This window comes from Staurois parvus, unplaced genomic scaffold, assembly GCF_062004578.1.
Source record: "Staurois parvus isolate SC_StPar_1 unplaced genomic scaffold, SC_StPar_1.0 ptg000156l, whole genome shotgun sequence".
NCBI lineage: Eukaryota > Metazoa > Chordata > Amphibia > Anura > Ranidae > Staurois > Staurois parvus.
In genome coordinates this window covers 538,880-554,475 of record NW_028317952.1, presented here as the reverse complement: position 1 = coordinate 554,475, position 15,596 = coordinate 538,880, and the positions used below count along the sequence as shown (strand labels likewise).

At 41.4% G+C, this 15,596-nt stretch overlaps 1 protein-coding gene across 2 annotated transcripts in view; it reads right to left on the bottom strand.

The window, feature by feature from the left end:
* Positions 1-13,663, bottom strand: part of RASD2 (RASD family member 2) — a 77,806-nt gene extending 64,143 nt beyond the window's left edge. Inside the window, exons 1-2 of one of the 2 annotated variants that reach the window (XM_089675685.1) lie at positions 13,153-13,663; positions 923-998 (exon numbers count right to left, since the gene is read on the bottom strand). The gene's annotated coding sequence lies outside the window, so the exon portion shown is untranslated. The remainder of the gene's footprint in view (positions 1-922; positions 999-13,152) is intronic. The other variant, XM_089675684.1, reaches the window with a different exon arrangement.
* Positions 13,664-15,596: the final 1,933 nt, after the last annotated feature.

Sequence of the window (15,596 nt, the reverse complement as noted above, 5' to 3'; positions counted from 1 at the left end):
ATATATATTGTAAGCTGTGGGGTGAAGGCGAGAGAGTTTGAAGAGAGAGGACACAACTGTGAGAAGGAGGAGTAGGGAGTGCATGTTACAGAGTGGTGAGCTGAAAAAGCAGACTGGATAAAAGCTGAAAGAGCTGGATGGGGAAACGGGTCACCTGTAGTCTGATTAGTATTTGAAGTGGTCTGCTGTTGTTTCTCGCTTTGTGCATTTGCTGAAGTGCAGAGCCGAAGTGTAAAATTTAATCCACGATTAATACTTTATCCATGATGATAATTGTCAATGCTACCCCTGGCTGTGCCTCCCCTAATGAGTTGGGGGGGGGGGAATTGCCAATTATTCAATTAGGAATGCTTAGCAGAGACACATGGCTAGCAGGGCAAACCTCTCACACCAAAGGAGGACTACAAGAGATCAGGAGGGCAGAGTTGTAAAGATTAGGATCAGCTCATAAATTTGGGTTAGACAATAGGAGTAAAATAAACACCACAGTAATATGGACCAGAGTTAAAGATTTTTGAAGCAGTAAGAATGACCAATAAGAACATTGACAGTTATGAATCAGCCTCAGTTAGAGGTGGATTTTAAATGCAGTATAGATTACCCATATAGCAGTGCAGGGTGAATTAGCATTCATACATGGCATGGGCGATATTACAGATGGATATTGCTCGCAGACAATTACCATATAGCAGTGCAGAGTAAATTAGCATTCATACATGGCATGGGCGATATTACAGATGGATATTGCTCGCAGACAATTACCATAAAGCAGTGCAGGGTGAATTAGCATTCATACATGGCATGGACGATATTACAGATGGATATTGTTCGCAGACAATTACCATATAGCAGTGCATGGTGAATTAGCATTCATACATGGCATGGGCGATATTACAGATGGATATTGCTCACAGACAATTACCATATAGCAGTGCAGGGTGAATTAGCATTCATATATGGCATGGGCGATATTTCAGATATTGCTCGCAGACAATTACCTGTGATGGGATAGAGAAGAGTTATTCAGTTGAGGCAGAGCCGAAGCATAATACTTAATCCATGATTAATACTTTATCCATGATGATAATTGTCAATGCTACCCCTGGCTGTGCTGCCCCTGACTGAATAATAAACAAATACAAGTTGTAAAGCAAATCAATGAAGAGATTGTTATCCTTACTGAACCCATCAAATCAAAGTATTTATCTAGTGTTGAATTCAAAAAGAATATTGTACAGTGGATCCATAAAAATTCAAATGTAGATTCAATAGTTGTCAACAAAATAATTAAAGGAATGAAAGATCATCTGTGGTGGAAATTGCTACAAAGCAGCAACATGAAAGAATCAGATGAATACAATAAAGTGCCTATAGTCCATTACCCTGTGGCAAAAATTCAACCTACTGTAGGTGCACGTAGAGTGAGAAATGTGTCTATAGTGTTAAAAAGGTAGCTTATGAAATGCAAAGAGAACCAGATTGTCACTAAAAAATGCATATTGGGCCCTCTGCATTATCTGCACATTGGAGAGGTTGTGATCTTTAAAAGGTACTGAGGCGCTATGTCTAAGCACACCCCAGATCTTCACCAGAGCATACTGCAAGGAATGATTAACTTTCCTGGTAGCTGTTTCAGGTTGTAGAGATGGAAGCTGACCAGAAATTGAACCTAAGTATCACAGAAAAATTGGATAGTGGGCATTCTGTGCTATTTATAGAGGGTGTGAGTCCTTAAAAGGACCAACGTGCTGAGCCTAAGTGCACACCAGATCTTCACCAGAGCACCCCACAAGGTGTGATGACTTTCCTGGTGGGTTTAACAGGCTGTTGCCCTTGGACACACTTGTGCAGATGGCAGGTGCACAAAAACAGAACCAGAGCATGGGACACAGCCAACAAGCAATATAAGAAATGGGGGTAGGCAAAAGGTCAGGACTTGCTGTGAACAAGCATAGTCCAATGCAAGCTTAAGCTGTGGAAACATGGATAGAGACTGGGACTAGGAAATAACCTAGTGCACAGGCAACAGGTATTGGTATGAGCACAGCTAAATAGTGATCTGACAATGACAGGCTGGATGAGGACTCATTCTCTAAGTGCTATTTCAACCAACAAGTGAGTTGTGGTACCACATCAGGTGTGCCCATCAAAGTGCTCCTTTACATCAGGTATCCCCATCACATTGCCACCTTACATCAGGTATTCCTGTCGGAATGCCCCCTCCCTTACACTCAAAGTACCCCTTTATATCATGTTTCCCCATCAGAGTGCCCCTTTACATCATATTCCCCATCAGAGTGCCCCTTTCCACAGTATGTGCCCATCAGAGTGCCCCCTTAACATAAAAGATGCCCATCAGAGTTCCCCTTAACATAAAATGTGCCTGTCAGAGTGCCCCTTAACATAAAATAAGGGGCATGCTGATAGGCACATTTTATGTTAAGGGGCACTCTAATAGATACATTTTATGTTAAGGGACACTCTGATGGATACATTTTATGTTAAGGGGCACTCTGGTGGGCACATTCTATGTTGTGCCCATCAGACTGAAGCTTAACATTAAATGTGCCCATCAGAGTGCCCCTTAACATTTAATGTGCACATCAGAGTGCCCCTGTAAGACTACCCTACCTTGAGGGCAGACAGGAGCTGTGCCGGGATCCTTGCTGGACGCTTGGTACAGGCAGGGAGCGTGAGCCAGAGAGACAGTGAGCGTGAGCCAGAGAGACAGATCTGAAAGGGGCGGGGTGCACACTTGATGTCATGTTGCTGTGATGACCGCCCTGCTCATCGGTGGATCTGGCATTGCGGGCGGCAACGCTGCTGGGGCCGTTTGTGGACCGTGGTCCACCATTTAGTGACCACTGATATAGGGTCTGGGATTAAAAATATCATTTCAGTCTTTGCAGATAAGACCAAGTGTGCAGTGGAATAACATCCTTACAGGATGTCTCCAACTTACAAGCCGACCTCAATGTACTGTTTAATTGGGCAACTATGTGGCAAATGAGGTTTAATGTTGATAAATTTAAAGTTATGCAATTGGGGTCTAAAAATATGCATGCATCGTACATACTAAGGAGGGTACAATTGGGGGAATGAATGGTGGAGAAGGATCTGGAAGTTCTGGTATATCACAAGCTTAATAATGGCATGCAATGCCAAGCTGCGGTTTCTAAAGTGAACAAAATCCTCTCGAGTTAAAGAGGTATAGACTCCAGAGAGAGATAGATGTCATTTTACCCCTGTACAAATCATTAGTAAGACCTCTTCTGGAATATGCAGTTCAATTTTGGGCACCAATTCACAAAAAGAACATTCGGGAACTGGAGAAAGTACAGAGAAGGGCAACCAAACTGATAAGAGGCATGGAGAAGCTCAGCTTTGAGGAAAGATTAGAGGAACTGAATTTTTTCTCTCTAGAGAAGAGGAGATTAACCTCTTCCCGCCCGGCCTATGGCCGAATGGCGGCCGGCAAAAACACTCACCTTTCCGGGTGGACCCCAGATGGTGTCCTTTCGCACATGAGCAGTTTGCATGCCTGCAGAGCCGCGCAGCGGCACGATCTGTCACCGGCCGTGTACCTCAGACATGGCCGATGACAGATCTGAGTACCGGGCCCGTTGCCGGTACCATGTGACCTGCTGTGACCAATCACAGCAGGTCACATGACAGTTGTATACAATGGATGGCTTCATTCATGCCATCTATTGTATACTAGTGTATCTAGCTGTGAATGGTCACAGCGATCACATGCACAAGCTGGGCCAATCACAGCCCAGCTGTGTCATGTGATTAGCCGTGGCCAAATCACAGCTAAAAAAAAAAAAAACCCTGAATGAATCGATGTCATTCAGGTAAATGCTTGCTTATAGCAAAGTAATTCTTTGCTATAAGCAAATTGTGTAAAAAAAAAAAAATACTGATCACTTCCCCAAAGTAGTACAATGTTACTATGGTAACATTGTACTACTTTGGTCATAGTGAAATATGAAAAAAAATCTTAAGAATAATAAAAAAAATGTAATAAATTAAAAATAATAAAAAAATATTTTTTTTTTCATGCTGTCACCAGTCAGTGTCCCTGATCACCGCCATGCCAGTTATATGATGATGCTGTACTGCACTGGTGACGGTATGTAAAAGAAATAGTGAAAATAATTTTTTTTATTTTTTCATTTTCCAAAATATTATGACAAAAAAACAACTTAAAAAAACTCACCATTCCTCTTATGAAGTACATCGGATTGTCTACTCTGCAAAAAGAGGTCATTTGGAGGATATCTGTACTGTTCTGACATTCTTGGACCTCAAGAAATTAGATTGGCCGTCAGTACTTCAGGATTGATCAATATTCAGATATATCCCATAGTTTGTGAACTCTATAAATTTCCTACAAACTAAAAAATACATCCTAATTTGGGTTATTTTCACCAAAGACATGTAGCAGAATACATCTTGGCCTAAATTTATGAAGAACAATTATTTATTTGCAAACATTTATAACAGAAACAAAGAAAAACGTGGGATTTTTTTAAAAAAAATTTTTTGTTAATTTAGCAAAAAATAAAAACCCCGGCGGTGATTAAATACCACCAAAAGAAAGCTCTAGTTGTGTGAAGAAAATGATAACATTTTAGTTTGGGTACAATGTTGTATGACCGCACAATTGTCATTCAAAGTGTGAGAGCGCTGAAACCTGAAAATTGGCCTGGGCAGGAAGGGGGTAAAAGTGCCCTGTATGGAAGAGGTTAAGAGGGGATATGATCAACATGTATAAATATATCAGTGGATTGCTTTAAAAAAGGCCTGGATTCTTTCTTGGATACACAGAATATAAATGGTTACTAACATTTATAGGTGAAGTTGATTCAGGGAATATCTGATTGCCTCTTAGTGGATCAGGAAGGAATTTTTTCCCCTGCAGGAGCTAATTGGATCATGCTTTGCTGGGTTTTTTGCCTTCCTCTGGATCAACTGTGGGTATAGGATTAAAACTTTTTTTTTTTCTTTTTATGGTTGAACTGGATGGACTTTTGTGTTTTTTTCAGCCAGACTAACTATGTAACTATGTAAAGAAAATGACTGCTTTTTGCTCCAGAGGAGGAAGTCTGCTTGATTATATAGGAGGGATTGCAGCACAAAGAATAAAATAAAAAATGGCTGTTGGTTGCCTTTGAAGAGGAGTAGAAAGGAAATGGCCCATTAGCAGCATTTATAGACATGTGGCTGTCCTGTGCATGGGAGGAATAAGAAGTGAAAGGTTTTATCAGCCAATTCAGTAGCCCCTGTGTGATTCATCACTGGCAGGAGAAAAATGCATCTTCATGCAGATTGCCAATTTTTTGGACGCCATGGACGTTTCTCAGTTTCCAGGCAGAAAGAACAGTAAAAATGCAGGCAGGGCACAAGACAAAGCACTAAGGATTATCAGGAGGTTTTTTTTTTACCTGTGATTTGGCCACGGCTAATCACATGACACAGCTGGGCTGTGATTGGCCCAGCTTGTGCATGTCAAGCTCTCTCTCTGATATTTGCAGCCATCATAGGAAGAAGAGTAGGCAGCTTATGGCCATAGGATTCGGATAATTTTTTTGCTGCTGTCTGCCCTTTCCCCTGGCTGTATAATTTGCTCCCTCCATTTGCTGCTGCCTTCTCTCTTTGAGGAGGAGGAAAAGGATGCATCAACAGGTTCTAAAAAGGAGGAGGAGGAGAAGGATAACTGGCTAATAAGCAGAACTATAAAAACTATAAAAGACAATTGCTGCTTCATGCCCTTAAGAAGGAGACGTAAATGCCTTTTGCTGCTGATATATCTCTTTGAAGTACTTCTCCCACTGAGATCTAGGGTTCAGGGTCTTGTATTTGCTCATGCATGTTATACCTTCATGGCTGATACTTTTACCATAGTTGATACACCTAGGCAGAGGCTGCAGAACACAATGGTGCTGTAAGCACCAAATATGTTAAAAAATGCTACTACAGCTGCCTCACTCTGATTGTCTGAGCTGGGAAGATGCCACTGCAATTGGCTAACAGGTGTTCAACTTACATTGACATAGTGCACGGGCCCTTGAACTATCAGTATTACTAATGTTCCATTGACCAATGTACTCTGCATTGCCTACTACTGACCCCTGCATGTTGTGTTACTTCTGACCTCTGCATTCTGCATTACGCATTACTTACCTTTGTATTGAGCATTACTACTGAATCCCCTGCACTGTGAATAAGGTATTCCTGACCTTGCACTCTGCATTACTTACTCAACCCTTACATGTTATGTTATGCATTACACACTACTGAGCTCTGTGTTACATACTACTAACATCGACAATACTTACTCCTTGCCCCAGCACTGTCCTAACCAAAATATAAAATACTTCTGAAAGTCCTGACTCAGCACAGCCAGGTAAGCCAAACCAACCCGCCAGGCTAGGCCAGTCAAACAGCGTGTGTGTGTGTTGCTATGTGATTATGAAAATAAATTCCCTTTAAACTACCTGAAGCCTCTATCTTGTGACATTTCTAGCCCAAGTATTCTTCTCTTCTGCTTACTTCCTGGAAGGATCCTTATTAGGGTATCCATTCAGACATCTCCATGGCAACCAGACTCCATAAAATAGGAGTCATACATATAATGCTCATTTATCTAGACCTGGAATAGTTAAAACGAAACTATACTCATCTCAACTCCAGTGATGTAGTGTTCTAGAGCTCCCTTGCAAACTACGGACATCTTCAGCCAGTCTTATACTGGGTTTCGATCTTCAGCCATTTAAACTGGCATGGCTGAGATGATGGCTCATTCCACAGCTCAGTGTACATTGCGAACATACAGATGTAGCGCTACCCTCGTGAGGGCCACTTGTATTTTTGTCCCCGGTTTCCCATTGCTTCATCCTGCAGCCAGGAACAGTGTATTTCTTCAGCCAAATACACACACACACACACACTTCTTCTCGTTGTCTTCTATGACCAGCTATGGGGAGGTTTGTTTCTGGAGTTTAATTGTAGAACTGGGGATAGGCGATGTAGTACGATATTACAAAATTAGAACTATTCTGACTGAAGTTGTTTAGCTGATTTCTTAGTTGAGCATTATTGAAGTCTTGACTGAAAGCAGACAGCAGACTTCTCTTTAAAGTATAGCAACAAGTAGTTTAAGAGTGAGCAAAGTCCCTTTAGCAGTAGCAACACTTGGGCAAGCTCTTCAGAACACTTTCCTTTTCAAACCCATGCTGACTATCAAGCACCAGAAGGGTAGCAAAGCACACAGAGTTCCCAAGATTTCTCATTGTCTATACTTACAAGTCCTGGTCACCGACATACCTGCCTGCTGCCGCATCCATGCTCCTGTGTCCAGTCCCAGTCTGCATCCTGATTGCCGTCATACCTGCCTGCTGCTTCACCTACGTTCCTGCATCTGCACCGGGCCTGCATTCGGATCTCCTGGGTCTCCACCTACCTGCGGCCAGCTCCAGACCTACCCGATACTCGTGCCACTCCTGGCTCTGCGTCCTCTGTTCCCAGTGTCAGCGGGAGTAGTAAGAGGACGCCTCCTCTCCACGTCAGGCTCCCCAACCAGGTACATGACAGTTAGTTTATTGTAGGACCAGGGTCACTCTCTCGAACTTCAGGCCCTCGGGTCAACCCACCTGAGGCTGCATGGCAGCACGTGCCAGGTACAGCAGCCTGACTCCAGCCTGGCTGGTTCAATCCTCTCCCAGGAAAGACACTAAAATCATGTGCTCACAGAACATAAATACCACTCCCCAATGGGGCCACCCTCCCCTGCAATTGGCCAGGGCTGTATCTATATTCATGCTGTTCATTTGCCTAGCCCCTACCCATGATCTGGAAGGCTCTCGTAGCTTCCTGAAGGTGGGCAGAAATCAGAAAAACTCAACAGCACCAGAGCATCATGAGCAGACCTGACTAATCCATCACAGCACTATGTTAAGCAGAGAGCCCAATTCAATTTTCCTAACAGTCTCTCTGTTAAGCAGAGAAACACAGCTATGCTTAACCTCCCTAGCGGACTGATTATGTCCATATTTCTGTGCTCAAAGCGGTACATTTTTTTGTAGGCCTGTAATTTTTAGGAATAACTCACTGAAAACTATCTGAACAAGAGTCTAGTAAACATCCCGGGTATGATAAAACTTGAAACACGAAATCATAAATTATAATTTAATAAATAATCATAAAAAATAATAATATAATAATAATACATTTAGTTCATTAATATAATCAAACCAAAAACACTGAAATTTGAAATATAGCTCCAAGTTCGCACATCACTGAGCTCGGTCGCAAAATCGTTTTCAGTGTCTGACGAATTTCCTCACGAATCATCACTCAATTCTGCAAGTGGTTCTAATTTACTATCGCTGTTCTCTAGCTGGTCTAAAACTGCTTTTGACATAAAGGGACGTTTTTTGGACGCCATGGACGCTTCTCAGTTTCCAGGCAGAAAGAACAGTAAAAATGCAGGCAGGACACAGGACAAAGCACTAGGGACAAAATGTATGTGAAATGGTTTGATACAGTAATGTTTTACTATGTGATTTTAGTGAATGTCACTTTTTGTCATTTTCAAATTTCCCGCCGTTCCGTCCCCTGTACATCCCGACGCTCGCAGGGGATGGAACCCAGATGACAGATGCCGGCATCCGCCGGATTACATTGCCGGGGACACTGCAGGAGGGACATCGCAGGACAAGGTAAGTGATTGAGGGATCGCGGAGCAGCCCCACATGGTAAGCCCGATTGTAGCTCGGGGTTACCGCTTGTGGTACTGAAACTTTACCCCGAGCTACACTCGGGAATACCGAGAGGGAGGTTAACCTAACTATTCAAATCCTAGCACCTGACTAGGAGGGTGCTTCACAGGTAAGAATAGTTTAATACAGAAGAGACATAGAACTGCCCAAATTGACCCAGCAATGCTAGAATTTTGCTCTGGTTGTTGGGTCTTTACCAAAATTGCTTCACTACTAGGAAGTCAGGCTCTATGACCAATGTTGCAAAAGGACCTGTATATACAGTCAACTGTCACTCAATGGTAAATGTCCCAGGCTCTTGCAGTCATGTGCACATCAACTGAGCTGAAGTTGAAATAGAAAGAATATAGCAATAACACAGTGGATCAAGCCTTGTAACTAGAAATTGAAGCGTAATCCCTCAATGTTGAATTATGAAATGAAAGTTCCAAAAGCATCCCTGCAAGGTTATGGATGATATACCAATAATGTAATGTTTTTAATATGATGCCCTTAGGAAAGCCACACCCATGGATGTATATACTTTCAATAGGGGATCATTCCCAGTCCCAAAACCAGGTGAATATGAAGACAAGTAAATGATTGTTGAATATCAAATGATGTCCAATTTATTAATATGAATACTTAAAAACAATGGCTGTGTGCCCAATATAGACCTGATCCAGTGGTGTGTGTTTAAGCCCCAATGGTATAGGTATAGCTCCATACAGGATGGCCAAGTGTTTAAGGAGCACTCACAGGGATTACACAGATGATAAAGAAAATTCAGTGGGGGATCCCTTGCTGTAACCTGTGAATGGACCAGACCCATGTCAACGGAAACCACATCACAGAAGTCCAACTCACTGCAAGTGATATGGCAAAACTCCAGAAGGAGATCAGAAGGGCTGAAAGAGTCCATGGTCTTTAAGACAACATGTTTCAAGACATGGCGTCTTTGTCAAGTCATGGAGGAGGGGACTGAGATACTAATTTAAACAGGCCGGAGCCCAAACATCAATCATAGTGGGGGGCAGAGATGACAGCTACAATAGCGGCTCCATGACACCACCAAAATATATATTAAAATTCCATTTACAACATGCGTGATTCATGTACAGATTATAGACTATAAACACAATGTGTATAAAAACTGTAATCAGATAAAGCCTGTGTTTTATTAAGGGTAAAAAATTATTAGGCTCCGGCCTATTTAAATTGATATCTCCGTCTCCTCCTAGGTGGCTCCATCCAAAATCTTCCTTCCCCACAGCAGTACTTTAAAACTTTAAAAGCTCAAGGTAAGGGAACAAAGCAACACACATAGCATAATCCCATTTAACAAAATGTATTTCTTATTTATTCCCATTAAAAACTCACTCACAAAAATAAAAAGAATGATCGCTTATCACAATCCCAATTCGTTAGACATCACACATGAGCATGAGCTGATCCTGCTATGTCATATTACATGGCCGACCACTTTGTGGCTGAGTTGCTGTTTGTTATAATACCACTAACAGTTGATGGTGGAATATTTAGTAACAAGGACATTTCAAGGATGTACTTATTACACAGGTGGCAACCTAGCACGGTACCACACTTTAATTCACTGAGCTCCTGAGAGGGACCCATTCTTTCACAAATGTTTGTAGAAGCAGTCTGCATGCCCAGGTGCTTGATTTTATACACCTGTGGCTATGGAAGTGATTGGAACACCTGAATCCAATGATTTGGAGGGGTGTCCTAATACTTTTGGCAATATAGTATGTATGTGTGTGTGTGTGTATATGTATATATATATATATATATATACATACATATATATACATACATACATACATACATACATACACACACACACACACACATATATATACATATTTATCACACACACACTTTTTAGCAAAAAATGTGTTCGATGTTTCAAAATAATTATGCCTCAACGATGTGATAGGAGCTTACAGGTCTACTGTATCTGTGTTTCATTGACAGGGGGAGCTGCGCCCAAGGAGAGCTGGTAATATGCTGGTATTCTAAAGCCTTTGTTTACTACACATCTCTCCTTGTGTGTGTGACTTTACTGTTAGCAAAGAGCAGACACAGGACATCACTGAGGAAATGTGATAGGAACCTGATAAAAATAATGTTAGGTTACAGGGTCTTGTTAAAGTGCACATATCATCAACATTTTACTCAGTAATTCACAGTTCATACTCTATTATGTAACATAGCAAATCCCCATAGTTTTCAAAAACCTGCTTTACTCAAGAAAAAAAGTATTTATTGTGCTTTAAGCAAATCATGCACCGTAAGGCCTACGCTTCATTATTAATTCAACTTACCAGTCACAAAACTATGACATTTCAGCTTGCCATCTCCTGTGGCATCCAAATCAAAAAAGGGTCTGTAAATTACTGCTCCCTCTCTAGCATTCTCAATGTTTCAGCAATTAAGTGAGCTACTTCATTAAAGAAAGGTAGTTGCATTTTGGCAATTCTGTCAATAACAGGATGTTGCCAGTGATAGAATTGTCAGGGAGACAGTGAGGCTGTGAGAAGTCAGTGCATCACATGCCTCTTGATTGGGATGCCAACGTTGGAATGAATATGCCTCACTTGGTTACAAAACAACCATAGACTTACGTCATATCTAGTATCTTTAATTGTTAAAGATGTTAATACTGAAGGCTATGGCTGGATTCACGCTGTTCAGTGTGCTTTTGTCATTAATTTGTCAGGCCTTATACCATGTGTTGATGCATCAAAAAATAATAACGCACATGGATTAATCGGCATTTAAACTGTGCTAGTACATCACACAGATCTGTAGTAGCACAGTTTAAATGCCGATTAATCCATGTACATGCTTTGCCATGCATTAAAACATGTGCAGTAAAATTCATTTAGGGAGTTTATTCCAATATTTTAATAAACAAAGGAAATGCCAGGAGATGTCAGTGCAAACAGTCATGTATTTTAATATGCATTGCATATCAACTTTGACATGTGTTTTGATGCATTAAATTGATTTTAATAGAAAATGCACAAGGCAAAAATGCAGTGGTTAGCTTGCAGCCTAAAAGATGATGCACCTTGCCCTGTTGCCCTATTTCATTCTGTTGACACAGGGAACACGCTAGAGCAGAAATCTGGAAGATGCAACTGCTGACTGACTTTGTAGGTGCAATCCCCAGGACTGTCATTCTTGACTTTCAATCAATATTGCATTACCAATCTTGAACATGCATGCATGAAGCTGAAACTCAACCTGCACACTTGATTTAGGCCCATGACTAATCATCAGTTTAGATTTGCCCATGTACACAAGCTCGTATGCGCTCAACAGTAATGTCACAATAAAATGAATTGGCCCCTTGTGCTGCCCTTCCATCTACCAGGCTGATACCATGCATTATGTTAATTTCTAGGTTCATTGCACTTAGTAAAGAAAACTTTATTTCTTAATTTATGGTATAGCTAACTTACCACATAGCCAATTTCATATCGTAGGACAGAACGTAAGCTGTATTGCAGGATGGCTCAGTGTCTAGCACTTGTAGTTTTGGTATGGCTGCTATTTTTGATACTACAGCTGTTGCTATTTTATCTACTATTTAGAAATGTTTACATTTGGAATGTATTTGAAGAATTCCTTATAAAATGGCTATGTGCATCTTGTAATAGGTACAAGGAAGAATTGTTGTACATTATTTGGTGAAAGCCTTTGAACTCCTGACAATATTTGTTTCCTATATCTGATTGTCTTAGTTTACACTTGCAGGCAAGAGGGCAGTAAAAATAGGAGTCTTATGCAGGCCATAGACGGGTCGTTTATCGGCCACATTTTCGTTCACATGAAAAATCGGCCGATATTCACGCTGTTAGTGGGGCAATGCCATCGGCCGTTTTTCGTGGATCTTCTCATTTCTTTTTATCGGTCATGCCGATTTTCATAGACATTGGTGGCAGCATCGGCAACGACAATTCGGCCAATAAACAGCCCATCTATGGCCTGCATTAGCCAGAGGTTTACTGCCCCCCTTAACCCAACACAGCGGCCAGAGTGTTGTACACATGCCACAGCTGCGATGCTTTACTTAGGGGTTGCAGCAAAAATGAAACCCCCTTCAAATGAATGAGGCTGCACTGCAACTGTCCTGCAACCTTGTGCAATTCACGCAGTTGTGGCCCAGTGGTGCGGGCTTATAGGGTTAAAACAAACCGTAATAAGTCATTATATCACATCATCATAGAATGTCAAATACCAAATCACTTTTCAGAGCAGTGGTAAGGGCTTCCACAAGTGTAAACAAGCCCTTTGAACCTGTATGTATTCCTTCCCATCAATAATGTTCTAACGGGTTGCATGCTTTGCCTTATCTTACCTTTGCTGAAAGAAAGTTTCTGCAACAGAATTAAGTCAGCTTTTACTTCCTTCTGGTATCCAAAATAAGTAGTTAGCTCCCTTTCATCCAATGTCGTACCCATAGGCTGTTAGATCATTCCCCGAAATCAGGCACAGGATGATGTTACTATATACAATATCCAATTCATAATTAATAGGGAAGATCCATGACAGAGGAAACTGAGATCTACGTGAAAATAGTTAACTGCTGTTTGTGAACTAAATGTATGTATAAAAAATCTGCACAGATTTGCTCATTTCAGAAGATCTCCGGTGATGGTAAATCGTTTCATGCCCCTAGCTTATGTCTTCAAAACAGCTTCCTCCTTCAATTCCTCTTTTTCAATCAATTTCATCGAAGTTCACTGCATAGCAATGTTAGGCACAGTGCTATAACTGCAGCAAGCGATTCCTTTCACATTCCTGTGCGAGCAATCCAAAGCCTGTACACTGCAGCTGAAGCACATCATGAATCTGACTCCACAGCACTGGCTAGGGAAAAGGGGTTTTGTGCTTTCAAGACACACCCCCTGCATGGCTAATCACCCAATGGTATCACTGTTGGCTCTGTCTTTCTCACTATACATTCTTCTACCCTTTTGTTGCCAGAGTGTTTTGCATTCTTTGCACTTCTGCTGCTCAGACTTCGTTTTACAATTATGAGGTATAACAAAAAAAATGTTGGACAATCTTTTTTTTGTTGTTTTTGCAGCAGCAATTTTATAAAATTCACATTTTACCTCTTTTTGCAGTCTATATCCTTTAGGGCCTTATGCACACTGCAAACCTTCTAAACAGATTTCTCCTGGCAGGAGAAAGCAGCAATAAAAAAAAAAAGCAAAAAAAATACAACTAAAGGACCAGTTCACACCACATGCAGTGCAATGCTTTTTTCTGCATGAAAAACGCATGGAAAGTATGTTACATGGGTTCCAATGGCATAGTTCAGACCGGTTTAGTCAGTTCCAGAAAAAAAGTACTACATGCTGCTTTTTTTTCCTGCACATCCGTTTAAAGTAAAAAAAACTTGTCCTGATGTCAGTGGAGGTCTACATACAGTGTCCAAAAGTTGGCCCTTGTTTTCCCACTCCATCAATAATGGATATACCCAATAACGCTTTCTGTAGTCTGCATGTTAATACTTTACTTATAACTGATAACAATTAGGGTCCAGTCACACCAGCCATCGCTTTATAATGGAGTGACTGGTGTGCTGTGCAGTCCAGTGGGTATCACTGCTCTGTACCACACGATCCCTTTTTTATTTTTAAATGAACTTTATTGAAATGTCGCACAGACATTTCATTAAGTTCAATTGGCTGCTGTGCAGTGCAAGGCAGTGCCTCGCACTGCGGTGCATTAAAAAAAAGTAGTACATGCCCTACTCTTTTTCAGCACATCATGCCCGCACACCACCGCAATGGTGTGAGATAGGACTGCTCTGGAATTACCGCTCAGCGCAGTCCCACTGCATGTGGTATGAATGGAATCTTAATGTTCTTTAATGAAAAAAACATACATTCCACATTACTAATTATGCTTCTGTTTCTTCTTGTTGAAGGCTGACATTTTGTTGAAGCCCTGAGCAGTCACTTCTTTATTGAAAACTCTGTAGGGCCTAAGGAAGTGACGTCATCGCGCACAATGTCTAGAGTTCAGGTGTACGCTGTTTGCTGATTTGGGATTACATGCACTGACATTGTAATGCAATGCTTTTTATGTATTGTGTAAGTGTACACTTTTTATTTTTATTTTGTTAAAGGTAAGAAGCGCACTTTTCTTTTTAATAATTGTACATTTTAAAACATTATTGCCCTATGGATGCCGTTTATCTCTTCCTCCATGGTATTGTTTACAAGAGTTTTATTGAAGTATATGTAGCACTACCCCCTTATTAGTCGCTGAGTTTTGGGTCCCCTATAGTCCTGCACAGCCAGGTAACACGCATTTTTCTTCCACACTTGCACTCTGGAGACACTAAACAGTTCTTAAACTTGTTTTTGTAGTTTTAATAGGGGTATTGAACTTGGATGGGGTTAAAGGGTGTATGGGATGCCCAAGGACCTATAAAAACTTAAGGACACTCTCCTTAGCAACTATGTACAGATGTGAATAAGAAAATTAAGTCTTTCCTTTGAAGAGCTCTGCAGCCCTTCTGGTGTACCTCCTCAGACTCCAGATGAATCCTCCTTTTCACCTAGCTGCCTGAGGGAATCCCTGAGCAAGGGGACCCACAAACTGCCACTGTTGTACAGCAGACCCAGATGAGGAACTAGTTGGATTAGCCACCTGACTGCTGTCTCCCCTTATCCAGCCCAGGGGGTGTAGGGTTACTCACTCAGTACAGTCCTTTAAGCTTGTGGTTTGGTGGCTGCCTTCAGGCCTTATGCTGGGCTGGCTCCTTCCCTGCTTCCCAGGTTGTCC